This window comes from Danio rerio, chromosome 3 (assembly GCF_052040795.2).
Source record: "Danio rerio strain M-AB ecotype USA chromosome 3, GRCz13ab, whole genome shotgun sequence".
Lineage (NCBI taxonomy): Eukaryota > Metazoa > Chordata > Actinopteri > Cypriniformes > Danionidae > Danio > Danio rerio.
In genome coordinates this window covers 30956413-30978119 of record NC_141023.1, presented here as the reverse complement: position 1 = coordinate 30978119, position 21707 = coordinate 30956413, and the positions used below count along the sequence as shown (strand labels likewise).

The 21707-nt window shown below is 37.6% G+C and overlaps 1 long non-coding RNA gene across 2 annotated transcripts in view; it reads left to right on the top strand.

Annotated features, from left to right (window-relative positions):
- Positions 1 to 21486, top strand: part of LOC147845657 (uncharacterized) — a 154784-nt gene extending 133298 nt beyond the window's left edge. For both annotated transcript variants that reach the window (XR_015480946.1, XR_015480949.1), the window contains 2 exons: positions 15677 to 15802; positions 19044 to 21486. This is a non-coding gene — a long non-coding RNA (uncharacterized LOC147845657). The remainder of the gene's footprint in view (positions 1 to 15676; positions 15803 to 19043) is intronic.
- Positions 21487 to 21707: the final 221 nt, after the last annotated feature.

Genomic DNA, 21707 nt, shown 5'->3' with positions numbered 1-21707 from the left:
TTCACGCAGGCCCATCTATGTAATTGCCGTAATAAAGCTATCAGGCATCGGTGTGACAGGAACAGAGAGAGAGAGAGAGACTGTTTATAGGACTTCTGGAAGGACAGGCGTTCAGCTCTCCCCTCTTTCATACAGCTGGCCTCTCAGACTAGACCAGCCTCATATAGTCAGGGACAAATGAGTGCTTCTCTTTTAATTAGTGCAAACATAAGGAGGCAGTCACCTTGTCACTGCTGGGCCTGAATCCAAACTGTGAAGCCAACAACATCAGAAGAGGAGGAAGGTTTGTTGATGAAGAACTGCAAAGGCCATCAGGTTAAGAATGATGAAGGGTCGAACAGGGCAAATACAGGAATAGGTTGTGTCAGCAGTGTCATGTACTCCCCTAAAAAGGTCAAGGAGCATTTGTAAGGCCTTTACGATGAGATATAAGGGCATCTGAAGGGTCTTCAGAGGTTGAACGGGTTATGCATCATTCGGGAAGCTGAAAATCAGTGTTAAAGTTTGTGAAGTGCTTTAAAATATGCGTTATTGTTCAATATGTGGCCTTTATGAACAGAAACGTGAAGACATGGCAGGACATCTCACCTTTTTATAAAGCAGCCAATAGTGTTTGTTTATTTACCAGAGCTCAGGTTGAGCTCAAGTACATACAGTATAGCAATTGCGTCTTGAAATGTGGGAAATGTCATAAACTGAGCATTTGACTGGTCAGAGTATATGAGAACCTTTGAGGTGTCATCAATAAAAAAAAATTGGTTGCATTGTGCAGGAAGTGTCAAACTGCAAGCTTTGGATATTTATGCCAAGTGGTAGCATCCTGCTCTCCCTCGTGAAGCAAATACGGAAGTAACTGAAACTGCAATTCATTGACTCGCCTTTGGGGGCTGGCACTAGGAACTCCAGATGTTCACTGACTGCAATGTTAAATTGGCAAATTTTACAGCTGATAAAAACATGTTTACAACCTGGTACAAAAGATGGTTTTGGTGCATATAGCTAATATTACCCTAAATGACAACTGTGAGGGGGGTGATTTTTTTTTTATTAAATTTTTTTATAACTCATCAGTTTAGTTTAAGTCTGCATAATTAAGAACGTGGCCACTTGAGGACGGCTAGGTCTCACTACTACCGTCATGTCACCTGATTCTGGCTGATTAGCCACTGAACTCGACATATACATTGTATTTTTTTATGTGGCTTAATCCAGTCAATTGAGTGTTGGGATTATTTCCTACAATTATCAGATAAAATGGCATGATGTGTGCACTTAATTGTGCTCACAAACCATTCTTGTTGCCTCCATTTCCCAGGAGAGTGAAATTATATACTTAAAGTTAGGTCCACAAGTGTTTGGACAAAAACACAATTCTAACATTTTTGGCTCTATACATCAACACAATGGATTTGAAATGAAACAAACAAGATATGCTTTAACTGCAGACTGTCAGCTTTAATTTAAGAATATTTACATTCAAATCAGGTGAATTACACAACACAATCTTATGGCAATATGTAACTTTTTGATTTAGTGGCTAATTTGTATGAATTGTGTCAATGTAGAAATAATTATGGACTTGACTGTATACTATATCTATACATTTTCTATTTGTTTTACTTAAAATAATTTATCATTTACAGGTTTCTCGCAGAAAAAAGAAAAGCCCATCTAAGCAAAAGCTAGCAGGCGTCTGGAACTCAGCCTGTTTGCCCATTTTTAGTCACCCCCAGTTGGTGTGATGATGCCTGAACAAAATGGCGACATCGACTTGTAGCTTAATTTGTGCTTTTCAGAAACCTATGGGTGACGTCCTGAAACTACATCCATGTCTTTTACAGTCTACGGTTTATACTTTCTTGCAAATGTTGTCACTGTTTTGGAGCACACTACATATCCTTGTAGTACAGTAATATACACTGTAAGAAATGTTGGGTTGGGATAACATGATGGAATTAAGTTACTTAATACTTTTTACAAACCTAAGTGGAATAAACATGAACCTCAAAAAAAAAAAAACCCTCAAGAATTGTGTTGTTTCAGCTCAATTTAAATAAGTAGTTTGAACATACAGCAAATGCCATTTTGTGAGTGTACTGAAACTAACATGAAAAAAAAAATATTCTGATTTCACAGGACTTTATTTTGTTTGGGTGCTTTTCTGTAAGATTTAACAGTTTTTATGAATCACCCTCGTTGAAATGGGTGTAGTGAGACTCAGTTTTGGGGGGAAAATGGCCTGGGGGGAAGAAAAAGCAAGCGTAGTTTGCAGAGTCGCAGTTAAAAGCTTGCTTAGCTTCTCCAATAAATCATTTATTTGTAGGCAAGTCCCTTTATTGCTTACACTTGGATCCTCCATCTAGCATTTCCTTCTTTGTCTTTTAGTCACTCTTTCTAATAAAAACAAACGCGCATTCACACATACTGTAGCACATGCTGTAATGCTCTGGGGTTTTAGGCTTGAGTGGCTGATGGATGGGATTGGTACGTTCAGGCTGGTATTGTTCCGTTGAGACTTGAGTGAATATGTCTCTCGGTTTGTGTGTGTGTGTGAGAAACTTTGTGTGTGTGTGTATGTGTGCGATTTTCTTCTGTGCCCGGCAGAGCAAGACAAACATGCCCATGCCCCTCTCACACTCATCTGTGCCCTCTCTGCTCTGTTATTGAACTCCATATAACCTTCTGTCCGTGTCCCCTTGCTATTGTGAATGCATACGTATACAAGAGTTTGCATGCATGTATGCAAACATTTGTCATGTGATGCTTATTTTATTTCAGGATATAATTAATGTAATTCATGTACATTTATCAGTTTCCTGACAGTTTTTTAGTTGTTGTTGTAGAGGACAATGTATCAAGGAGTCTCAATGCACATGGGAGACTCTTAAAGGAACATTACACGTTTTTTTGTAAATAGGCTAATTTTGGTCCATTTAGTATTAATCATTGAATCAGATTAGACCATTATATATTGTATCATGCAAAAAAAAAAAAAAATAATAATAATAAAAATAAATAAATAAATAGGTAAAATAGTTTTCCTTCATAACCCTTCAAGCCCACTATAAACTATAGTTGCCAAAGTTCATTGTTGAAATTTCCCTTTTTTAAATGTTCTACATGTTATCCATCTTTAATTTCTCAATAACATGCAAGCAAACAACCAAATAAGATTTCAAGATAGTAATAACAAGCAATTGATTTACTTCCTGTCATTTGAGGCTTTAGCCTCCTACCCCCAATTCCATGATGCAAAATGAAATTTATCTTTATTTTATTATTTTTATTTATCTTTATTTATCTTTTGTTTATCTTTTTGACTAACAGTAGTTTGTTGGGAAAACTAGTATGTGTTTTATGACTTTTAGACAAATTGATTAGTTAGATATTTTCATGTTAATGAAATTATATGATAGATTATTTTTGGGAGGGTTCATATAAAATGGTTTTCTAATTTAAACATGGTAAATGTGTTTATGAATATGAATTGATCTTTTGAAGCAGTTGTTTTGAATGCAAAATGTTCTCCTAACTTTTACATTGAAGGGTTCTTACAACATATTTGCCCACAGACAACTGCCGCATATTAAAATACAAATTTCTTGAAAAAATCTCAAACCTGGAGAAAATTGATGCAAAACATGTTCATATAGGGCACTTTTAAAAAGGCTACATGCATAAAACCATTAAAAAATTGTCACAAATGGGTTAAAGCTTGAAGTTTCTCAATACAGCAAATCAGGGTGTTTCACAACGTAGTGAGAGTTCATTCACAAGCCTTTCCTCCATTCACATTCACTCATAAACAGACTTTAATCCACATTGCCATGCTTCTGTGTGGCGATTTAAAAGACTCCAAGTAGAATGTACTTCAGGTAATCTGTCTTTATATAATGGCTGTGTTGAAAAATCACTGGAGAAATCAATTTAGAATTGATTCTGGGATTCTCAAATAAGCATCACTATTCTCTCTTGAACATTTACATTGAGGAGGCATTCATCAATTCAACAAGAAGAGGTAATACACAAGAAGTGCTAGTTATACAAAGGAACTGTTTGTGCTCAGAAAATTAAGTTCTAGAGTAAGGAGGGGGACTGTTTTTTTTAACGAAGAGAAGTGTTTTTCTACAGGTGGTTTGTCAGGCCCACTCACCTGTGTGAAGCACACTTCATAAATGCACAATATTTTTTTTTTTGAGATATGGAGGGATTATTAAAAGGTGTCTGATGCAAATGTGATTCTGAGCTTATAACAGCACATGGCGCTGTATGCTTCACAATCAGCCAGACTCATTGGCTTTCATCCAATACCATACAAATAACACTTAAACTGTCCTAAAATAATCATTAATAAAATCAGAAAAGGTTTAAGTAAATTACAAGAATGTTCAAAGTGAGGCTTGTTTACATTAATCTTGTGACATAAAAGCCAACTCACATGACTCAGTGATTTTTAATTATTTTTTTCCTATTGGCATTTTAGTTTGCAGTAAAAAAACATTTTGAAAATCTCCGAATCGATGCAGAATCAATATTGGCACATGCAGTAATGTATTTTCCTAATATTCTGGAAAGGCAACAGTAATCGATGACTCAACATAAATTCATTCATTCATTCATTTTGTCGTCGACTTAGTCCCTTTATTAATCCGGGGTCGCCACAACGGAATGAACCGACAACTTATCCAGCAAGTTTTTACGCAGCGGATGCCCTTCCAGCCGCAACCCATCTCTGGGAAACATCCACACACATTCACACACTCACTCATACACTACGGACAATTTAGCCTACCCAATTCACCTGTCTTTGGACTGTGGGGGAAACTGGAGCACCCGGAGGAAACCCACGCAAAGGCAGGCAGAACATGCACCTCCACACAGAAACGCCAACTTAGCCGAGGTTCGAACCAGCGACCCAGCGACCTTCTTGCTGTGAGGCGACAGCACTATTTGCTGTGCCACTGCTTCACCCACAACATAAATTAATTACAAAATTATTGTTTTTTAAAATTATCGAAACAAGTGCCATCTTCCAGATATTATTATTAAATCTGTACCGAATAAAGGGCAAAGCAGGGATGTTCACAAACAACTCGTCTCACTGTGTTATTAATAGCATAAGCAGGATAGTCTGCTTCTCAGGTCAGTATACGGTCATCCTTCTTCTCAGACAAGGACTTATCAGTAAAGTTTTACTGGGGCACAGCCGGCTCGAGTCTCACAATGCACCTGTTTTCTCCCTGATGTCTTAAAATCTGCATAATTAAAATTCACCTACAAATGGACAATTCTGTCATTGTTTTCTCACCCTCATGTTTTGTAAACCGTATTACCCTCTTCAGAGAATCATAAAACAAGATGTTGACAAATGCTAGCTTTGAAATGTCTCAAAATATCTTTGTTTATGTCCCATTAGTCTTGTAGGCGGACCTTATTGCTGCATTTATAGGTTAAGAACCACCTTAGTCTGACTGATATAAAGCCACCACTTAGTTTGTTTTGTTCAGCATCTTGTTTGCAGTAAAAAATTGTAAAGTCAATTTTCCTACAGTATCAGGCATGCAGCCAATAAATCACTTATTCAAGATGATTGTGTTCAGTTGCTAAGTGGCTATGCCATGAATAAACTACCCAAGAGCTCATTGTCAGAGCTTTAAAAATGGCAACACTTTTTTTTAAAGAAAAGGATTTTGCATCACAGTGGTCTTTCTTCCATTAAAAAAACAAAAACATTAAAAGAATGACAAATAGATGATCCATTAAAATAGATGAACCACATGACAAATACTGTGTGTCCAAGAAACCCTTTAGAATTCAATCTGTGAATCATGACTTTAAAACACCAGAAGTGTTTGCCATTTTTTGTGCCTTAACAAAGTTTAATATCTGAGTAAACTATCCTTTTCAGTATTATGAATAACTTAATATTATATGATCAACTGTCTCACCAAAACAAGACTTATCAGCAAGGAAAGGATAATGTGCATCCAGCCAGCTGTTATCACAGAATAATCCTCCACAGTGTGATCAGGACCCCAGTGTAAAGTGGATGGGTCTTTGGTCACCCAGAATTCATTTTGTGGTAACAACTGGCTAAAATCTAAATAAAGATTTCTGCTTCGTCAGGTATGCGCAGTATACATTTTTGAACATGTAATACTTTATGAAAACTGTTCTTGTGAAAGAATTTTGAGTATTTCAAATAGATGTTGCTCAATCAGAAAATGAAATATGTGAATCATAATAACAGGGATATTATCCATTCAGAATAGGCCATACAATTTAAAGATAACATATTAAAAGGTTAATTCACACAAAAGTTTAAAATTTACTTACCATTTACTGACTATCAGGTTTTTGCAAACCTTTAAGAGTTGTTTTGTTCTGCTGAACCTAAAAGAAGAAATGATAAAAAATGAACATAGAAACCTGTAACCATTAACATGCATAGTACGAAAACCATATAGTATGCAAGTCAATAATTACAGGTTTGCAATATTCTTCAAAATCTACTGTTGTGTTCATCAAAACAAAAATAAGCTCTAACTGGTTTGGAACAAATTAACGGAGTAACCGATTTTTTTTTTATCATTCTTTTTTTTTATTCTCAACTTTTTTTTTTTTGAGAACTATCCTTTTAAATAAAATTTAATGTACTTACTGTGCAAATTTCTTAAAAACAAATGCTTTGTTTTAGTAATACTAAATGTTAATGTACTATTTCCTGTTTTCACATGGCTTAAGCCATGTCACAGATTAAAATTTATGAGCTTTTTCAACTGAGAGAAATTATAATACTAATAATAATATTAATAATAATAAATTCCTTACATTTATATAGTGCTTTTCTTGCCACTCAAAGCACTTTACACATTGGGGGACTCTCCTCATCCACCACCAGTCTGCAGCATCCATCTGGATGACGCAACGGCAGCCATATTGTACCAGACCGCAAACCACACACAAGCTGATTAGTGGAGAGGAGACCAATTATGATATGGGGTTGGTTAGGAGGAGTGGGCGAATTTGGTTACTCTACTCTTTTTTGAGGGGCATCCTGGGATTTTTAAAGACCACAGAGAGTTTAATGTCTCATCTGAAAGACGACGCTCACTGAGCAGTATAGAGTACCCATCAATGTACTGGGGCGTTAGGACCCATACAGACCGCAGACTGAGTGCCTCATGCTGGTCTCACTAACACCACTTCCGACAGCAACCTAGCTTTCCCATGTGGTCTCCCATCCAGGTACTGACCAGGCACAGCCCTGCTTAGCTTCAGTGGGCGACCATGTGAGAGTTGCAGAGAGCTAGCTGCCAACTAATATGAAGCATATATTGTAAAATAAAGTTTAACCTCATTTTTATTTTTTATTTTTTGGATGGGATGAACAAGACAATCAAAGTAGAAGTGTGAACACAACTTAGTCTTCTGTTACAGTAATTGTAAGCATTTATATGCGATGGCATAATAATGCATACAGAACAGTAAAATTGATTAAGCAGTAGTTAATTGAATAATTTTAGGCAGTCTGAATACATGTTTGAGAAGTGCCTTCTTTGGCGGGCCTCTGCTGTCGTTCTCCGCATCCTCTTCACACATCTGTGTCTGGATTAATGTCTCTCCACATCACTGCATCATGAAAGATGCTTCTCGCTCTCAAACATCCCTCATGAGCTCTTTAATGTTAGCACAGTGTTAAACACTGCCTGCAAGTCTTAGTGGCCGTGATGGAGACTAAAATAGAGAGGCAGAGATGTAGGGGAAGGAAGTTTGTCAGAGGAATGACAAGGTTATGAGAAGGTGATGAATATGAGGCAAGTATAATGTGACGGCTGATTTAAATTAACAGCCAGCCGAAGTGTCTGTGAGCTAATGCCTGAGCAGTTAATTGAACTGCCGCTGACAGAGGAGAAGAACGGGGACTCTAATAGGATAAAGAGATATTCAGAAAGGAAACAAACAAATGGACTAATTAATCAACATGCATGAAGAGATTCATAAACCGATTTAGAAACCACTTACCACTGTTACCTCAGGCAAGAATTTTCAAACTAGCATGTGTATGCATATATAACAAGGTAATTTTGACAGTCAAAGGTGTGTTTATTTATACATTTTTGTTAGACTCTAAAAAAGCTTTTTTTTAACATGCCAACGTTGAATAGTATGCTGATGCCTACAACTTTTGTTCCTTTTCACACTTATGATATTTACAGGATCACATTATCAACGAAAGAAAAATTATTTTTTGTGCAGTTATTTGTACAACACCAAATAAATGGCACAAAACAACTTAACAATCTCTATGATTGGTAATTGAGTATGTTTGTACCACAAGTCTATCTCCAAATGGATAATTTTTCTTCTGTGGTCAGTTTGCTCAGTAGCTCACCTTGTAGTGTTGTACCTTGTGATGCAGATTGCTCAGGTTTGAGTCCAGTGAAGCCAATTACACAAAAGAAATAAAAGCAACATAAGCTCATTCTGAAAACGTAGCCCTATATACATTTCTAGAGATTGTAAATTATGTTGCCAGAAGTACATATGGCTGCATTTTGTCTTTAAAACGCATGCTAAGGGGCGGTATGGCATTGTTGTTGTTTTGCGCTAACTGACTGCTTAACTGACTGCTTACCTCTGCTTACGTGTGGATGGCTTTACTGCTGTTACTAGTTTGTCTAGTGGCTCGCAGCATACCTCGGCGGACTTGAGACGCAGAGAGGAGTTGACTGTGATGATAGGGTTCGAGTCCGACAAAGAACAATTCCAGAAAGCGGGTAAGACAAAAAGAAGCTAAAAAATAAACAAATAAATAACAGGGTGAGAATGTGGTAAATTCTGAAAACAGCATAAAAATCAGTAGGCTTTTTTTCTCTGGATTGCTTTTCAAAACACTGTCAGTAAGGTTTGAGAAGGGGGTGGGTGCTGGCAATTGGTATTTTTCAAAACACTATCGGTTGGGTTTAGGAAAGGGGTAGGTGGGGGTATATCGGTCGGTTGGTCAGTCAGTCAGTCAACAGCGGCCTCTGGTGAATTTTCGCGAGAAGAGCAGGCATTAAATGGCACTAGTGAGACAAATTTGAGATCTCAAAAAGCATACACAGTGGCTTCTGGTGGATTCACAGAAACAAAAACAATAAAAAACGTACCTCCTTGACGTATTTGATGATCTACAGAAAAGTATATAGGGCTACACTTTCAAAATGAGCCTTGGTTAAATGAAAGTAATGTGAAATCAAGGTAGAAATGCAAGGCTGCAATGGACTTTTATGTTATGTTTGCTTTTGAAAACAATATTAGTTTAAATAAAAAGTTTTAAAGTGTATGTCTAATGATTACATGATGTCTATGTCTCATTTGTTTCCAGTGTACCAATGTAAATGTCCCTGTAAATGAGACTGACCTGACGTTTAGTTTGCTTTGGATTTCCAGCATCTGGTTGTGAAAAAAGCGTCACGTTCTTTCATCTTCAAATATATGTCCGTGCTAATGGTGTCACTGAGGATGAATGCTGGAGTCTTGGAAAGTGGGAGACATCTGATTTATGTTTTGAAAAAGAGACAGACTGAAAGAAAAAGGATTGGCAGGAAGATGATGAATGATTCCTTACGTGACCTTTATGTTAATACGGTGACGACTCTGGTTTTCTACTTATCATCCTGAATCACATGCAGCATGAGAGACACAGACAGCTCCGAATGTTCACATCAATCTGAGCGTGCATCTGTGTGTGTGTGTGTCTCTGAGAGATTTGAGCAACCAGGGCTTTTTCACTGGTGCTGTGTGATAAAATCGCATGAAAGCTGAAGCATGAAAGCATGTCAGTGGAGACATGCTGACAAACAAACAGACAAAAAGATGGAGTTCAGTTGAGAAGTGAGAAACACAAAGAGAGGATGGAAAAATGGTTTTGCTGACCGTCACATTTACACTGGAGGATACTGAAGTATTTGATCACTGAAGTCACACTTAGTGCAATTAAATTACATACACAGCCTTAAGATTTTCACTAAAGAGGCATTTGCAAACATGTAATGGTAACTGTTCTAAAAACTGACTCAATTTTCTGAGCTATTTCGGCTTTTAGTAGATGTAAGAAGTTAGTTTCTCTCAGTATATAATGACACTGTCTGTCTGAAGCACATTGCTTGTAAAACTGGCAAGGACTTTCTCAATCTGGCAAACTCTAATTTTAGTGTGTCTATCAGACCACCTGGGAACAACTTTTTGAGATTTCTGGGTTATTTATGAGGTGCTGAATCGCTACAAGCAGCCCTTTTCAAAATTATATTATAACTAAATTATTGTTATGCTTTTTGCCAGTTTACCAAGCCTGAGTTGTGTTGTTATGGCCCCAGCAATATCACCCTGAAACCCAAGACCAGTTACTCACTAAAGCTAAGCAGAGCTAAGCCTGGTTAGTACCTGGATGGGTGACTACATGGAAAAACTAGGTTTCTGCTGGAAGTACTGTTAGTGAGGCAAGCAGGGGGTGCTCAAACTGTGATCTCTGTGGTCCTAATGCCCCAGTACAGTGATGGGGACACTATAATGTCATTGAGCGTGTCTTTTGCATGAGACTTTAATCCAAGGTTCCTTCTCTCTATGGTCATCCGTGTTGCCAAATTGAGTGGTTTTGATATTTAAACTTAGTACGCAACTTATTTCCCAAAACATTACTATGTGCTCCTTCTCCATTTAGTTACAAGTGACCAGTGCATGGTGTAAACCGCGTGGGTCCATGCGCAAGAGGAGGTTAAGGAAAGTCATAGGCAGAGGGTAAACAAGTGATCCAAGTGGATGCTGCACACTGGTGGTGGTGTAGACAGACCCCACACTGAATGAGCTATACAAATATACATTACATTACATTACATTACATTGTTTGTTCTAAATAAAGCACATTGTATACACATAACAACACTCATTAAGTTTCAAACTGCTTTGTTAATGCTAACTAAAACACATTTAAACCAGAATAATATATTATTATACCTCTCTTGCAATACTCATTTGTCATTTTATTACTTATGTCCTTGACCTGCAAATCAGAAAAGTAAATTGGCCAGCACTTTTGGTTTCGTTTTCAGAGATGCTGCCAACTCCAGTCAAAAACAGCGCTCATCAGTGCAAAGTGCAGAGTTGGACAGTTCAAGCAGCACCTGGTTATGTTCAAAAGAACTTAAAACGCTAAATAGGACAAATTTTACCCCATTTCGAAAGTAAAACATACTCTAATAGGTAGTGTAATCTACACAACAAGTGCAGTGTGTGGGTGGGAGAGAGGCCATGTGATCCGGTTATGTTGTGGTTCTTTGACTGCTGGTGTTGGTTGCTGTATAGTTTAAAAAATATATAACAGTTAAAATAACTAGGTTAAGTCGGCACAATAGCCTAGTGGTTAGCGCGCTGATATATGGTGCAGTAGCACTTTCAGCCGTCCAGAATTCGAATCGGGGCTCAAGGACATTTCCCATCCCTACCCCCTCTCTCTCCACCACTTTGCTTCCTGTCTGAAATATTGTCCTATCCACTTAATAAAGGCTAAAAGGTCAAAAATAAAAATAACTTGGTTAATTAAGTAAAATTAAATACAATATTAATCTAATATTTTGGGCGCTTTTTGTGCGTTTGGGTGGGTTTTGGGCAAGTTTTGGGCTGGAAAAAGTCAGCTAGCAACACTGGTGGTCATTAAAAAATCTTGCGAAACTTCTCGTAAAGAGTAGGAGTATAACCCTGGTGTCCTGGCCAAATTCCCTCCATCGGCCCTCATTAATCGTTGCCTCCCAATCATCCCCATCCACCAATTGGGTGGATTGGGTGTGTGGTGAGTGCATTTGCGCCATTGTCCTGTGGTTGCCATTGCATCATTCAAGTGGATGCTGCACGCTGTTGGTGATGTGGAAAGACCCCCCCCCCCCCATGATTGTGAAGGACTTTGGGTGTATGGACATACACAATAATGAGCTATATGACTACACATTACATTACATGACATTATTACATTGTTTGCTCTAACTAAATCACATTACATTACAATATATAAGTCCCAAACTGCTTTGTTAGTGCAAACTAAAACACATTTAAAGCCTGAAATAAAAAGTGTAATTCACAAAATAAGTTCCAGCCATCTAAGGAAATGCCTAATGGTGCTTTGTTTTTGAGAGTCGTTTCTCACATGTAGCTGTACAATTAGCACATAAGGCAAAGTGCAGCAAATAGCAGCTTATTCCAATTGGTCCCTCTGAGGTTTTTGCCCGCTTTGGTCTGCTGCCGTTCTGATGACTTCATCTGCAGGTCCATTCGTTACCAGCAAACACCACATGGCTCTATTGACACTGTTTATGCTAGGAAAGCACAACAGATTTGTCTACTGTCTAAATAACTGTACGAGTCTTACATTACAGCTGCTGGTATAGAGGAGCAGGAGAAGAAAGCTGCATGATCAGGGGAACCAGCTTTAGCTTTAGTGAACACCTATAGGCACAAATTAATGCAGTGAAAACTCCTGGAAGAACACAGCCATGGATGAACATATATCTCCTCAAACCCACACACACACACACACACACACTTAGTCACCCACAGAGCACATGCGGCCTATGGAGACATTCAGGAAGCGAGTTGGCAGCAATTAGGCAAATGATTAAACAGCCATTCCTTGTTGCTTAAATTGGGCAAACTTGTTCTAATCCAGTGCAATTAGAGGGGAGAATAGATGCTTGATATGAGGGCACACACACACACACACACACACACACACAAATACATGGGCGTTTGTTGTTTTCAGTGACCTGTGTGGTGAAATAATAAACTGTGAAACTGGTTTGCGCTCATCCGCAGAAGAAAACTACTTACATAGTAGTGTGTGTACATGTGTGGGTATTTTCATGCTTGTCTGAAATACAGCTGGCGCTCAGCAGGATATAGGGGGTCTTAGATTGCCTTCTAACAGAAAGCAGAATACAGTAGCAGGTGTCTTGTGTGGTTTTTGCAGTTCTGTGGTCTCATAGCCAGCAGGTGAACTGTATATGTAGTTTCACTGACAAACAAAGTGCATATTCTAACTGGGTGTGGGGTTATAAATGTCATAAGTGATTTTCAATAGAATTTACGAAAATTTTTGAATATTATTTTTAGTAGTTAGGAATTGGCAAGTTTGAATTAGGAGTACAAACAAACTAGGGTGGAAGAACGCAAGGTAACACAAGATACAAAGCAGTTTACTTCATAATGGCACTCACCGCGCCCTGGCCACTACGGTTATCCTCAACTAACAAAGAAAATACAATAAAATATATGTTTGTGTGACTTTCTTTTTAAAAAACCTAGCTAAAGGTTTCTTTTGTGAACTGTTATTTTTTTCCCACAATGTAAAGCTATGTAAAAATGTGAAAATATAAATCAGTGTTTAGGTAACAAACCTCAGATTATTTTATTTTTTTTATTTAATTATTTATTTTTTTGTGGTCAAAATAATAAGACAATAATGTTGATTAAAATTGTTAATTTTAAAATTTATAATGTTATGAATGTAAATGTAGCAATGTGTCTCAAAATCCTGACATTTCATCTGTCATTTACTGCAGTAAACAAAAATTGCATTTTTTGGTCATGTGTATGGCTATCCCAACACAATCTCAAGGCTATTTGTAACTTTTTGATTTAGTGACTAGTTGAAATAAATTTGCATGATCTCATTTGTAAAATGTAGTAAGATTTGCTTATCTCCCAATCACGCTATGGTTCCTTTTTAAAATCGTACATTTTCATATGACTCGTTTGAATTCGTATAAATTAGCCACTGAACTGATAAAACGTAAAATACTTGATCATCTGTAATTTATTTAACAAAATATTTATAATATTAGCCCCCTTTAAAATTTTTTTTTGCCACAAAACAAACCACTTGTTAAATGACTTGCCTAATAAACATCACTTGCTTAGTTAACTTACCCAATTAACCTAGTTAAGCCTCGAAATTGCTTAGCACTACACTGTAAAACCCAATAAATTCAGTTAACTTACACTGTTTGAGGAAACTGGTTGCGTAAACTATTTAAGTTTTGAAAAAAAGTGATACTGTAAACTTATACATATATTTTGAGTCATATACACAGAATTTTTGTTTATATCACCAAACATTTAGAGTATTTGTAACTTAAATATTTTAATTTCCGTTACAAAATCAGTACAAGGCAATTGAATGAATGAAGTCCAAACAACTATATAGCTGCTCAAATGTTTTGGTATTGCTTCTAGCATTAGAAGTGACACAAAAAATATATAACTAATTCATTAATTTGAGTTCAGCTTAATAAAGTATAACCACTTTATGAGTTACCATAACTCTTTTTTTCATTTTTCAAGTTAAAGTAACTTTTTTAAAAATTAATAAGTTAAAATAACTTTTTTATTTTTTTATTAAGTGATTTTCACTGATTTCTTATTTCTGTAGCGCTTTTACAATGTAGATTGTGTCAAAGCAGCTTAACATAGAAGATTGTAGTAAATTGAAAACTGTGTCAGTCCAGTTTTCAAATTTGAAATTCAGTTTAGTTCAGTTCAGTGTGGTTTAATTTTCACTGCTGAAAGCTCTACAAGTCCCGAACCACGCAAGCCAGTGGCGACAGTGGCGAGGAACAAACTTCACCAATTGATGTAAGTGAAGGAAAAAATTTAGAGAGAAACCAGGCTCAGTTGAGCGCAACCATTTCCCCTTTGCCAAACATTTTGTGCAGAGCTGCAGTCTAGGCGCCGGAGGCTGGAGAACGCTGGACGTCCATCATGGAAAAGCTGCAGGTGGGAGAGGTCACCAGCTGGTGTAAAGGCTGAATCAATGCGAAGACTCTGTCACTGGGGTCTTACAGAAATCAGTCTCATGCTCTTCTCTCCTCCATGTCCTCCACAGTAGCTGCTCAGGATACGGCCTGGTCCAGGATTATGGAATCCTCGGAAATAACAAAAACAGATGCTGTTAAAATTATAATGTCTTTAGGGAAGTAAATTTAAATAATGCAGACTAACAATCCTTTAGAGGATTTGGATTTCAATAAGCATTTGTGTTTTATGTCTATGCTAATTCAAAGAGATGTGTCTTTAATCTTACAGCATCTTCCAAAATAACTAGTAAATTGTACCGTCATCATGGTAAAGGCAAAATAACGTAGTTGTTAGAAATTAGTTATTAAAACTATTAGGATTAAAAATGTATTAAGAAAAAAAGTCTGCTCTGTTAAACAGAACTTGAGAAATATTTGAAATAAACATTTCCCAGGAGGACTAATAAATTCAACTATTCAACTTTAACTATATGTACAGTGAACATAGAATATATGGACAATAGAATAAAATACGACACAAAACAAGCCTTTTTATGTTAAATGGCAGTTTTAATGAACATCAACAGCAATTATAAAAGTATGAAGTATGAAAACAATTGTACATCAGGAAATCAAGACGAGCTATGTTATGTATTCTGATATTAAAACATTGACACCTTTTTCCCAATTGACAATCACAGTTTTCCTGTTTTATTTAACAGTTTTACTCAAGTGTGTTCTGTACTGTTTCAAAGGCACATTGTAGGGAATGGTGTACAGATGAGTGTCCTAAGAGTGTGGTGATCGTTGCCTCTGTTTGCAGTAGTGATGGATTTTGTGTGTGTGTGCAGGGGCTGACGACAGTTGGAGTGCTGTTTTAGCTGGAGGTTGCTTTAATGGCAGCAGTGATCTGGAGCTAATGGCAGCAGCTCAGAGAAAGGAACGGTGATGTGAGCCGTAGACATGCTCTGTCACAGGTGAGGAACGCGGCTACTGTCGTCAAGCTCTAAAGAAAAGCCCCTGTGTCTGTCACTGAAAAGTCAATTTACCTGCTACGTCTGAGCATGTGGGATTAGAAGAGAGGAATGAGACCCACAGCTATAGTGAGGGAGAGAAAGCAGGGGGAAAAAGCCATTAAGTCTTACAGGGGCCCGAGGTCCACTTTAGTTTAATAGTTTTTTACCCTTGACTTTGTTACACACACACACACACACATAGATGCACTTACTTTTTTCTGTACCCCAAGTGTGTTCATGGTCCTGTTCCATTTTTCAATCCCTTCTCCATGTTACGCACACACACATAAAGTCACATATACACAGCGCTTTACTGGCGGAAAGGGGATATGACTGATTAAAATGTGCATAATTATAAGACGGCTTGCTTTGGGTCTCAGATCTCAGTAGGATCAGAAATTCAGAATCTTGTTATAGACCAGACATGCATCTTAGCCTCGATCTCTGTGCGTGTAGGTCAGTTTGTGCCTATATTGTGGGGATAAAAATGTTGGATTAATAGACATCCAAAGAAATGTCCTAATGCGCATCTAAAAATGTAAAAGGGTTTATATAGAGGGGAAATCTGAAAGTTTCTTGAACACTTTTAGTCTTTTAGGTTGTGAGTTTCTGGCAATTGTGCAAATATGATTTATTTTTATTCAATCAGAAAATGCTACTGTATGCTATTCAAAGTGACTTACGAATGAGGAATACATCATTAATAGGCAAATAATCATGAAAGTTTCAGACCTGACTCAAGGAGGGATTAAGGAAAAGTGATACTGTAAAGGGTTTTTTCTTCCCCGGAAAAGAACATTTTACTGCTGTCTCATCAAAATAGTCAGGATGATGTCCAACTGCAAATGAACATTGAATGAGAAAGTTTTGGAAAGAGATTTGATTGTAGAATGAGTTACATGGATTTCACTTAAATAACCCCTATGCACTAAAAAAGGTAATATTTTGGTTTGGGGGGTCTCCAACAACAGTCTGATATACATTCAAGGTCAAAAAACACTTTTATTGTCTTATTCATTTATTTTTACCTAATTATCCCAATGACTCCCATATGATTTGTTCCCAAGCCCCTCCTTAGGGCGATGCTAATCTGTGTGACTGGTACGATGACTCAGGCTGTTGTGATTGGTTGACTGCGTTTATTGTGAAACAGAGTAATGCCCACCGAGGCTTATCAACAATTTTGAAGTAGTCAGAGTGCAGAGTGAGCCCAATGCAGGAGTGCATTAAAGCAATGCAGTTAACACCAGTATATGACTCTATTCTTAACCATGACGCACATTCAGAATTAATCCACACAGTGGCAAAAGCAAAATGGCTATTTTGAAACTTGACCGCCGCACATGTAGGAACAGCTGACGGTGGCCATAGCAACAACAAAGAGCAATGGATTGCGTGCTCACAAATGCCTTTAAATTCGTAAACAATGCAGCATGTTGCGTTTTCAAAGTGGTTTTAGACGCGATATGTGAATATAAAGTTAAACAGATACAGTACAAGTAGTTACAAGAAACAAAACACAATTAAATACATAATTTGCAAGCTAGAGAAAACAAGGAGGCATTTTAATCACACTCATGGCTCGTTTCCACTGACTGGTACAGTACGATACGGTTCGGGTCGGTACGGGTCACCTTTATCAGGCTTGCATTTCCACTACCAAGGGTACCCTTTTGGTGGGCGTGGTGTATGACAAAGTTTCAGTCGACGTCATTATCGCTGGAGAAAATGTCTACAATAAAGCTGCACAGGTCGCTCACATATCATATGAAAAGCACTTCTCACAAAACAGATGCTTTACACACATAAATACTTGTGTATAAATGTTTATTACTAACTATTCTATGAACATGAGTTGATTATACAGTAACTGCAGATCAATGACGGTGCAAAATAGCCTACTGTAATGTCTGTAATTATATTAAATAAATAAATAAACGAACATATATGAACACATTCAGACCCTTACAGCCTCCGATATGTTACCGACTACAGAAGAACTACACAAAGCAGACATTTCGTGATTAATTAGGTTCAAAACAACACAAAGTATAGCCTACAGTTAGTGAAAACCTCTCATCTGTGTCTGTAATCTTCAGCAGCACGTGTAGCCTCTGTTAGAGAGTCATTCCATCATTCCCAGTTCATATTAGTCCAAAAGATGATAATAAAGATTAAAACTAGGTAGTTTCTTCACGTTTCCTAAAGAAATAATGTGTTCATTGGCTTCGCCTTTTTTTCTGCGCTCCACTTTCGCATTAGTCCTTTTCTTTCTGAATGTGTCACTCTCGCGTTTGTCAGCGTACAAAGGAGCGTAATCAAGCGCACTCTATTATTATCAGCTCAAGAAGTTTGTTATTTCAGTTAGAGACGTGCGGCGAGCGCAAGGAAGAAAGCGAAACCACTCGGGCAGCTGGCTCGTAAAAAACTACGCGGCACAGGGTAAATCTGCTCTTCTCCATGGCTTTGTGGCTGTTTATCAAGACAACAACAGGGTTTGTTTGAGCCCGGATTAACCATGGCTGCATATGTATATATAATTCCGCTGTAATTTCTCGCTGTGTATTTCAAACATGGTGGGTCCTTTGTTTACATTCTGGCTTGTTGAGTCTATGAATGACGTATCTCTGTAAACCAATAGCGTTCAGCTGCGCGTGTAGCTCCACCTTTTGGGACCCTTTCTGCAGTTTGGGACCCTTTCAAAAGGGTGCCGAAAAAGTGCTACGGTACGGTTTGGTTCGGTACGCCTTTTGACAGTGGAAACAGCCATAAAAGCGTACCAAACCGAACCGTACCGTACCACTCAGTGGAAACGGGCCATTACTTACACTTGTAAAACCGAGGAAGAAACTCATAGATGAACTGTGTACTTTAAAGTTATTGTCAAGCTCTGACAAAGTCCCATACATCATTAGTCTTTTCTGATCCTTCCTTAAACAAACGGCCAACAAATCCCCCGTAGTAAGCATGCAGATTGCTGAAGCACTCGTCTGAAAAATGATAGGACCACAGCACAAAGCTGGGGCTATAATGCTGAGATATTTTTGCAAAAATAAACTTCAAGCACTAACTCTCCACAGCCTCATCTTTGGGTAGGGAAAAGAACACTAACCTTTCCTCACAGTTCAGAGCACAGCATTTTCGCAACATGATTCAACCAGGATTTGCTACATTGTTTGTCGTCTTCTCTTTCTTTCTACAGTGGTTGGCGGGGTAGGGAGGTTTCAATTTTCCTGTGTCTGCACATGCAACAAATGGGCGAGGCTTGAGTTCTGTATCGATGACATGGCTAAAGATTTGTTACCATGCCGACTCTTTTATAGATGAATCGATAGTTTTAAACTGTGCACTTTCAGATTTCAGCCTTAGCTGGATAGCTCACTCCACTTGTGTTACACACTTCATGGAGGGTCATTTTTAAAAACTCGTAATAGGGGCTCTTTAATTTTTGAGTGAATCATTAATAACTCCAACTCTGAACGTCAGCTCTAAAAACTGGACCAACATTTGAAGTAAATGCTATACGAAATTAAGTCAAATTTGCCTACTGTAACATGTGAAATATTTAATTCTTAATTAATTTTTTGTACTTTTTACATTTTTTTTATTTTGCAAGTCTCTAAAGGCTGATTTTAAACCAGTTTCTCCCCATAGTTCAGACAATTCTAGTTAATGACCCAATTATCTTGGTGGTTCTAAATATTATCTTATAAAATTTTCCTGCGGTGCAAGGTGTGTTAAGTGTGAATTAATCTGCTCGGGAGAACATTGGAGGAGCTCTGATCACGAATTGTAAATATTCAACATGTTGAATAGATGTTAGACAGCAGAAAAGGAGGATTAGCTAGTTGATTTTTGGCAACAGCACAAATGTTTATTCGCTTTTTCATCCACCATGCTTATTCTTAAATCGAGAGATTTTGCAAGATTTCCTATGCTTAAATTGGAGAATCCGGTGGTGTGTGGTGTGCAATCTTTGTCACCTCATGGCACACCACACTCTATAGGATCAAAATGGTCAACTCAAGGATTTATTGTCCTCATGTTTGTCTCTAACTTTTTTGAAAATCAGATTTAAAAAATATATTTTAGTGTGTACCTTGCATAAATACATTTTGCTCCCTCTTGTTTGAAGTTTTACAAGATGCTTGTAGCACTGATTTAAACCTCTTTAAATAAATCATGATTACCATCTATATGTTTTAATTAAAAGCATGTCAGTTAACAATACAGTAGATTTGTTGTTACAATCCATATGAAAAATCAAGACTTACATCAACAGAATGACCAAAACATGGAAGCAGATAGTCAAATTTTGATTGACGATTACAAAATCAGCACCAACAACAGCAAAACTTTCATGGATAAATTTTGTCTTATGGAGTCACCAGTTAGCGAATCACTGATTTAAATGATCCAGTCAAATTGAGTCTCCAGTTAACGATTTATTGATTCAGATGATCTGGTCACAGCAAGTCTCCAGTTAGCAATTCACTGATTCAAATGATCAATATCATTTACTCAAAGCGAGTCTCCAGTCAATTGTTAGGTGATTAAGATCGTCTGGTCACCATGAGTCTTCAGTTATAATGAGTTAGTGAAATAAACTTCAAACATTTGGACTTGTTAAATTAACCACAGAATCATTTTATCAGTGTCAGTCATAACCCACACACCAACATGCTATATCTTAAATACACTGTCCAAAAATGATGATGATGATGGCCTTACTATATAATTGTGTTTGTATGTATATGTATCCATGTGGAGTGTGTGTTTATGACATTGCGATTTACATAAGAAATATGCACAAAAATAGCTGTACTGCTCGGCTGGACTGACTGACTGACTCTCTCACTTTTGGTCTGGACACTGATGCATGAGGAGCTCCTCGCTGCTTTTAATGAGCGCAAAGAGAAACACAGCCACAGAGCTGCTGCTGTTCCCTGACTCTAACTGTACATGATGTCTTCTTTCCTGGGCTTTGTGTGATGGATGGATTCAGTGTTAGACACATACAGTAGTGAGGAGTTCAGTTTTGTCGCTGTCCGTGGTGCTGAAAACCTGCAAGTCTGCAATGCTGTTGTTTTTATAATGCTTTCACTACAGATAAACACACATGAAAATCTGAAATTTTAACAGCCTACATTTTGTAAACTAAGCTGAACTAGTAGTTAGTCTGGCTGTATCGATATGCTATAGACGTGTGCAGCTCCAGATGAATATGTTATGATCTCCAGACTGGGATTGAAGCACTGACCTTTCTAAGACACGTCCTTGGCCTTTGTGCACCAGTACAAAGGAAGGTAAGAAGAAAGTAGCAGAGCAATATTTAGTGTCCGGCTGAAGAGTCATGCATTGATTCCAGAGCACACTATGTTAGGATTCCTTGACAAACCACACTACAAAGGTCATTGTGCTGAATCTGACAGCAGTTTTGTGTGTGCGCGTGTGTGTTATCTATCAGGGGGGTTGTGTTGTGTGTTTGTGTGTGTGTTTTGTGGAAGTCAGGCAGTGGGTCAGTCAAACGCCCAACTCAGCATTTCTGCTGGCGAACACTAATGTGATTTAGCCTTATCCTGAGGCTAAAACCAGCACAGAGGGGATGGACAAGAAAACGATCTTAATGGAGGTCAACAAAACACACGAGTCCACAGCCATTGACATGCATACTGTGCTCTCAGACTCTCACACTCATTAAATTAAGAGAATTCTGCGTTTGTTGTAGGTATGTTCTCAGGTTGTAGTAAATAACATACACAATATCCTGAAGAATTTACAGCAGTTTGTCAGTAACTTACTGTAAATCAAGTACAGCAAATATACTGTATTTACATTTACAGCTGTCTTGCTGTATATGCATTTA